Genomic DNA, 8,673 nt, shown 5'->3' with positions numbered 1-8,673 from the left:
TCACCCTCTTATTTTTACCTGATTTGCTTCAAACTTCATCAGTGTAATGTCAATACACAGCAGATGTAGACCTATGACAGGATTTTTGATATTTGAAATATTGTTGCCATGGCAACAGGTCAAACTGTAATAATATTCTTGAGTGTTTTTGAGGCTCTTAACATGCTTCAAATTGCATGAAACTCGACACACACATCAATATTGTCAACCAGTAGACATGGACAAAGCCATAGAAATGGGCGTGGTGGAGGGGCTCAGTAGCGCCACCTTTTGACAAAAGTGGGGGTTAGTTTTTCCTACAGTCACCAAACTCGGTACACATATTATTCTCATCAAGCCGGACAATTTTCTAATTTACATTCATTAGCTCCGACCAACAGGAAGTCAGCTATTTTGGTTTGAATGTTAATTTTTTGAAAAAACAGGCTATGAATTTTATACTACTACTCCTACAGGGTTTATCCAATTTACACCAAGCTTTTTTTAACTTGTTGCGAACACATTGAAGTTGTTTAATTGCAAACGGATTTTGGATATCTCAAACGGTTTGGCCGTGGCGAGGCAACGAATTTATGGCGAGAAAAGGGAAACAGGAAATGTGTTATAACTTCTGCATACATTGATTGATGTTTATGAAACTTCAGGAGTGTGTTGGTTGTAGTAGTCTGATCACATGGATGTAACTATTGTGAGTCAAAGTTATAGCGCCACCAAATGGCAGCAAGAAGTGTATCACTTTTAAAATGCTTTGAGATCACCCTCTTATTTTTACCTGATTTGCTTCAAACTTCATCAGTGTAATGTCAATACACAGCAGATGTAGACCTATGACAGGATTTTTGATATTTGAAATATTGTTGCCATGGCAACAGGTCAAACTGTAATAATATTCTTGAGTGTTTTTGAGGCTCTTAACATGCTTCAAATTGCATGAAACTCGACACACACATCAATATTGTCAACCAGTAGACATGGACAAAGCCATAGAAATGGGCGTGGTGGAGGGGCTCAGTAGCGCCACCTTTTGACAAAAGTGGGGGGGTTAGTTTTTCCTACAGTCACCAAACTCGGTACACATATTATTCTCATCAAGCCGGACAATTTTCTAATTTACATTCATTAGCTCCGACCAACAGGAAGTCAGCTATTTTGGTTTGAATGTTAATTTTTTGAAAAAACAGGCTATGAATTTTATACTACTACTCCTACAGGGTTTATCCAATTTACACCAAGCTTTTTTTAACTTGTTGCTAACACATTGAAGTTGTTTAATTGCAAACGGATTTTGGATATCTCAAACGGTTTGGCCGTGGCGAGGCAACGAATTTATGGCAAGAAAAGGGAAACAAAGTGTTATAACTTCTGCATACATTAATTGATTTTGATGAAACTTTGGCTTAGTCTTCGTTGTACAAGGCTGATCACATGGATTTGACTATTGTGATTCAAAGTCATAGCGCCACCAACTGGAAGCAGAAAATGTGTCACTTTCAGCATACATTGAGATCACCCTCTTATTTTTACCTGATTTGCTTCAAAATTCATCAGAATAATGTTAAAACTTGGCACATGTAATCCTTTGAAAATGGGCAGGGAGGAGGGGCTCTATAACGGCACCTTGTAGTGCAGTAAATGTGGAGTGAATTTGACATAGTCCTTTGATGTTTAACCGTTTTAAGTGCCTATTGCCCGCTGTGCACAGTTGCCCTGAAGCCACCGGGGTGGCGGTGCCACCGGGCTTGGGCCCGCCATCGCTGCTCGCAGCTATATTTATTATTTTTTTTTTTTTTTTTTTTTTCCATCTTCCGGGGCTTTTTGGGGGCCTTAACATACTCAAAAACTCTTGAAAATTGGCACACACATTGGAATCCGCGGCCATTAGGATGCCGGAGAGGCTGGTACCCGGGCGTGGCAGGGGGGCTCGACAGCGCCCCCTTGAAAAAAAGTCTGAAAATTTGGTCCATATATTAAACACGCTTGCACGTATTAGTATGAAACTCGGTACACATATAGACCTCATCGGGCCGAACAACTTTCGCGCTTTAAGTTAAACGCCACGCAAACAGGAAGTCAGCTATTAAGGGTTGTTTGAAAAACGCATGCTCTGGAATTTGATATACTCCTCCTAGACGATTAATCCGATCGCCACCAAACTCGGTCAGCATGAAGTCAAGACACTGATGATTAAAAATTGCCAGGGGTTTTTTGATATCTCGAACGGTTTGGCCGTGGCGAGGCAACGAATTTATGGCGAGAAAAAGGAAACAGGAAATGTGTTATAACGTCTGCATACATATATTGATCTTTATGAAACTTCACGAGTGTGTTGGTTGTAGTATTCTGATCACATGGACGTGACTATTGTGAGTCAAAGTTATAGCGCCACCAACTGGCAGCAGGAAGTGTATCACTTTTTGAAATGCTTTGAGATCACCCTCTTATTTTTACCTGATTTGCTTCAAACTTCATCAGTGTAATGTCAATACACAGCAGATGTAGACCTATGACAGGATTTTTGATATTTGAAATATTGTTGCCATGGCAACAGGTCAAACTGTAATAATATTCTTGAGTGTTTTTGAGGCTCTTAACATGCTTCAAATTGCATGAAACTCGACACACACATCAATATTGTCAACCAGTAGACATGGACAAAGCCATAGAAATGGGCGTGGTGGAGGGGCTCAGTAGCGCCACCTTTTGACAAAAGTGGGTCTGTTAGTTTTTCCTACAGTCACCAAACTCGGTACACATATTATTCTCATCAAGCCGGACAATTTTCTAATTTACATTCATTAGCTCCGACCAACAGGAAGTCAGCTATTTTGGTTTGAATGTTAATTTTTTGAAAAAACAGGCTATGAATTTTATACTACTACTCCTACAGGGTTTATCCAATTTACACCAAGCTTTTTTTAACTTGTTGCTAACACATTGAAGTTGTTTAATTGCAAACGGATTTTGGATATCTCAAACGGTTTGGCCGTGGCGAGGCAACGAATTTATGGCAAGAAAAGGGAAACAAAGTGTTATAACTTCTGCATACATTAATTGATTTTGATGAAACTTTGGCTTAGTCTTCGTTGTACAAGGCTGATCACATGGATTTGACTATTGTGATTCAAAGTCATAGCGCCACCAACTGGAAGCAGAAAATGTGTCACTTTCAGCATACATTGAGATCACCCTCTTATTTTTACCTGATTTGCTTCAAAATTCATCAGAATAATGTTAAAACTTGGCACATGTAATCCTTTGAAAATGGGCAGGGAGGAGGGGCTCTATAACGGCACCTTGTAGTGCAGTAAATGTGGAGTGAATTTGACATAGTCCTTTGATGTTTAACCGTTTTAAGTGCCTATTGCCCGCTGTGCACAGTTGCCCTGAAGCCACCGGGGTGGCGGTGCCACCGGGCTTGGGCCCGCCATCGCTGCTCGCAGCTATATTTATTATTTTTTTTATTTTTTTTTTTTTTCCATCTTCCGGGGCTTTTTGGGGGCCTTAACATACTCAAAAACTCTTGAAAATTGGCACACACATTGGAATCCGCGGCCATTAGGATGCCGGAGAGGCTGGTACCCGGGCGTGGCAGGGGGGCTCGACAGCGCCCCCTTGAAAAAAGTCTGAAAATTTGGTCCATATATTAAACACGCTTGCACGTATTAGTATGAAACTCGGTACACATATAGACCTCATCGGGCCGAACAACTTTCGCGCTTTAAGTTAAACGCCACGCAAACAGGAAGTCAGCTATTAAGGGTTGTTTGAAAAACACATGCTCTGGAATTTGATATACTCCTCCTAGACGATTAATCCGATCGCCACCAAACTCGGTCAGCATGAAGTCAAGACACTGATGATTAAAAATTGCCAGGGGTTTTTTGATATCTCGAACGGTTTGGCCGTGGCGAGGCAACGAATTTATGGCGAGAAAAAGGAAACAGGAAATGTGTTATAACGTCTGCATACATATATTGATCTTTATGAAACTTCACGAGTGTGTTGGTTGTAGTATTCTGATCACATGGACGTGACTATTGTGAGTCAAAGTTATAGCGCCACCAACTGGCAGCAGGAAGTGTATCACTTTTTGAAATGCTTTGAGATCACCCTCTTATTTTTACCTGATTTGCTTCAAACTTCATCAGTGTAATGTCAATACACAGCAGATGTAGACCTATGACAGGATTTTTGATATTTGAAATATTGTTGCCATGGCAACAGGTCAAACTGTAATAATATTCTTGAGTGTTTTTGAGGCTCTTAACATGCTTCAAATTGCATGAAACTCGACACACACATCAATATTGTCAACCAGTAGACATGGACAAAGCCATAGAAATGGGCGTGGTGAAGGGGCTAGGTAGCGCCACCTTTTGTCAAAATTGAGGGTTTAGTTTTTCCTACAGTCACCAAACTCGGTACACATATTTTTCTCATCAAGCCGGACAATTTTCTAATTTACATTCATTACGTCCGACCAACAGGAAGTCGGCTATTTTTGTTTGAATGTTAATTTTTTGAAAAAATAGGATATGAATTTTATACTACTACTCCTACAGGATTTATCTAATTTACACCAAGCTTTTTTTAACTTGTTGCTAACACATTGAAGTTGTTTAATTGCAAACGGATTTTGGATATCTCAAACGGTTTGGCCGTGGCGAGGCAACAAATTTATGGCGAGAAAAAGGAAACAGGAAATGTGTTATAACGTCTGCAGACATATATTGATCTTTATGAAACTTCACGAGTGTGTTGGTTGTAGTAGTCTGATCACATGGATGTGACTATTGTGATTCAAAGTTATAGCGCCACCAACTGGCAGCAGGAAGTGTATCACTTTTTGAAATGCTTTGAGATCACCCTCTTATTTTTACCTGATTTGCTTCAAACTTCATCAGTGTAATGTCAATACACAGCAGATGTAGACCTATGACAGGATTTTTGATATTTGAAATATTGTTGCCATGGCAACAGGTCAAACTGTAATAATATTGTTGAGTGTTTTTGAGGCTCTTAACATGCTTCAAATTGCATGAAACTCGACACACACATCAATATTGTCAACCAGTAGACATGGACAAAGTCATAGAAATGGGCGTGGTGGAGGGGCTCAGTAGCGCCACCTTTTGACAAAAGTGGGGGTTAGTTTTTCCTACAGTCACCAAACTCGGTACACATATTGTTCTCATCAAGCCGGACAATTTTCTAATTTACATTCATTAGCTCCGACCAACAGGAAGTCAGCTATTTTTGTTTGAATGTAAATTTTTTGAAAAAACAGGCTATGAATTTTATACTACTACTTCTACAGGGTTTATCCAATTTACAGCAAACTTTTTTTAACTCGTTGCTAACACATTGAAGTTATTTAATTGCAAACGGATTTTGGATACCTCAAACAGTTTGGCTGTGGCGAGGCAACGAATTTATGGCAAGAAAAGGGAAACAAAGTGTTATAACTTCTGCATACATTAATTGATTTTGATGACACTTCGGCTTAGTCTTCGTTGTACAAGGCTGATCACATGGATGTGACTATTGTGATTCAAAGTCATAGCGCCACCAACTGGAAGCAGAAAATGTGTCACTTTCAGCATACATTAAGATCACCCTCTTATTTTTACCTGATTTGCTTCAAAATTCATAAGAATGATGTTAAAACTTGGCACATGTAAACCTTTGAAAATGAGCAGGGAGGAGGGGCTCTATAGCGGCACCTTGTAGTGCAGTAAATGTGGAGTGAATTTGACATAGTCCTTTGATGTTTAACCATTTTAAATGCCTATTGCCCACCGTGCACAGTTGCCCTGAAGCCACCGGGGTGGCGGTGCCACCGGGCTTGGGCCCGCCATCGCTGCTCGCAGCTATATTTAGGGCCCAAGCGAAAATTTGCGCAGGGCCCTCTTGTTCTTCTAAGGATTATTATTATTAGGGCCCAAGCGAAAATTCGTGCAGGGCCCTCTTGTTCTTCTAAGGATTATTAGGGCCCAAGCGAAAATTCGCGCAGGGCCCTCTTGTTCTTCTAAGGTTTTTTTTTTTTTTTTTTTTTTTTCGTCTTCCGGGGCTTTTTGGGGGCCTTAACATGCTCAAAAACTCTTGAAAATTGGCACACACATTGGAATCCGCGGCCATTAGGACGCCGGAGAGGCTGGTACCCGGGCGTGGCAGGGGGGCTCGACAGCGCCCCCTTGAAAAAAGTCAGAAAATTTGGTCCATATATTAAACATGCTTGCACGTATTAGTATGAAACTCGGTACACATATAGACCTCATCGGGCCGAACAACTTTCACGCTCTAAGTTAATCGCCACGCCAACAGGAAGTCAGCTATTAAGGGTTGTTTGAAAAACGCATGCTCTGGAATTTGATATACTCCTCCTAGACGATTAATCCGATCGCCACCAAACTCGGTCAGCATGAAGTCAAGACACTGATGATTAAAAATTGCCAGGGGATTTTTGATATCTCGAACGGTTTGGCCGTGGCGAGGCAACGAATTTATGGCGAGAAAAAGGAAACAGGAAATGTGTTATAACGTCTTAATACATATATTGATCTTTATGAAACTTCACGAGTGTGTTCGTTATAGGAGTCTGATCACATGGATGTGACTATTGTGAGTCAAAGTTATAGCGCCACCAACTGGCAGCAGGAAGTGTATTACTTTTTGAAATGTTTTGAGATCACCCTCTTATTTTTACCTGATTTGCTTCAAACTTCATCAGTGTAATGTCAATACACAGCAGATGTAGACCTATGACAGGATTTTTGATATTTGAAATATTGTTGCCATGGCAACAGGTCAAACTGTAATAATATTCTTGAGTGTTTTTGAGGCTCTTAACATGCTTCAAATTGCATGAAACTCGACACACACATCAATATTGTCAACCAGTAGACATGGACAAAGCCATAGAAATGGGCGTGGTGGAGGGGCTCAGTAGCGCCACCTTTTGACAAAAGTGGGGGGGTTAGTTTTTCCTACAGTCACCAAACTCGGTACACATATTATTCTCATCAAGCCGGACAATTTTCTAATTTACATTCATTAGCTCCGACCAACAGGAAGTCAGCTATTTTGGTTTGAATGTTAATTTTTTGAAAAAACAGGCTATGAATTTTATACTACTACTCTTACAGGGTTTATCCAATTTACACCAAGCTTTTTTTAACTTGTTGCGAACACATTGAAGTTGTTTAATTGCAAACGGATTTTGGATATCTCAAACGGTTTGGCCGTGGCGAGGCAACGAATTTATGGCAAGAAAAGGGAAACAAAGTGTTATAACTTCTGCATACATTAATTGATTTTGATGAAACTTTGGCTTAGTCTTCGTTGTACAAGGCTGATCACATGGATTTGACTATTGTGATTCAAAGTCATAGCGCCACCAACTGGAAGCAGAAAATGTGTCACTTTCAGCATACATTGAGATCACCCTCTTATTTTTACCTGATTTGCTTCAAAATTCATCAGAATAATGTTAAAACTTGGCACATGTAATCCTTTGAAAATGGGCAGGGAGGAGGGGCTCTATAACGGCACCTTGTAGTGCAGTAAATGTGGAGTGAATTTGACATAGTCCTTTGATGTTTAACCGTTTTAAGTGCCTATTGCCCGCTGTGCACAGTTGCCCTGAAGCCACCGGGGTGGCGGTGCCACCGGGCTTGGGCCCGCCATCGCTGCTCGCAGCTATATTTTTATTTTATTTTATTTTTTTTTTATTTATTTATTTTTTTTTTTCCGTCTTCCGGGGCTTTTTGGGGGCCTTAACATGCTCAAAAACTCTTGAAAATTGGCACACACATTGGAATCCGCGGCCATTAGGACGCCGGAGAGGCTGGTACCCGGGCGTGGCAGGGGGGCTCGACAGCGCCCCCTTGAAAAAAGTCTGAAAATTTGGTCCATATATTAAACATGCTTGCACGTATTAGTATGAAACTCGGTACACATATAGACCTCATCGGGCCGAACAACTTTCGCGCTCTAAGTTAATCGCCACGCCAACAGGAAGTCAGCTATTAAGGGTTGTTTGAAAAACGCATGCTCTGGAATTTGATATACTCCTCCTAGACGATTAATCCGATCGCCACCAAACTCGGTCAGCATGAAGTCAAGACACTGATGATTAAAAATTGCCAGGGGATTTTTAATATCTCGAACGGTTTGGCCGTGGCGAGGCAACGAATTTATGGCGAGAAAAAGGAAACAGGAAATGTGTTATAACGTCTTAATACATATATTGATCTTTATGAAACTTCACGAGTGTGTTCGTTATAGGAGTCTGATCACATGGATGTGACTATTGTGAGTCAAAGTTATAGCGCCACCAACTGGCAGCAGGAAGTGTATCACTTTTTGAAATGTTTTGAGATCACCCTCTTATTTTTACCTGATTTGCTTCAAACTCCATCAGTGTAATGTCAATACACAGCAGATGTAGACCTATGACAGGATTTTTGATATTTGAAATATTGTTGCCATGGCAACAGGTCAAACTGTAATAATATTCTTGAGTGTTTTTGAGGCTCTTAACATGCTTCAAATTGCATGAAACTCGACACACACATCAATATTGTCAACCATTAGACATGGACAAAGCCATAGAAATGGGCGTGGTGGAGGGGCTCAGTAGCGCCACCTTTTGACAAAAGTGGGGAGTTAGTT

The sequence above is a fragment of the Chanodichthys erythropterus genome, chromosome 7, assembly GCF_024489055.1.
Source record: "Chanodichthys erythropterus isolate Z2021 chromosome 7, ASM2448905v1, whole genome shotgun sequence".
NCBI lineage: Eukaryota > Metazoa > Chordata > Actinopteri > Cypriniformes > Xenocyprididae > Chanodichthys > Chanodichthys erythropterus.
Note: the sequence above shows the minus strand (reverse complement) of the source record.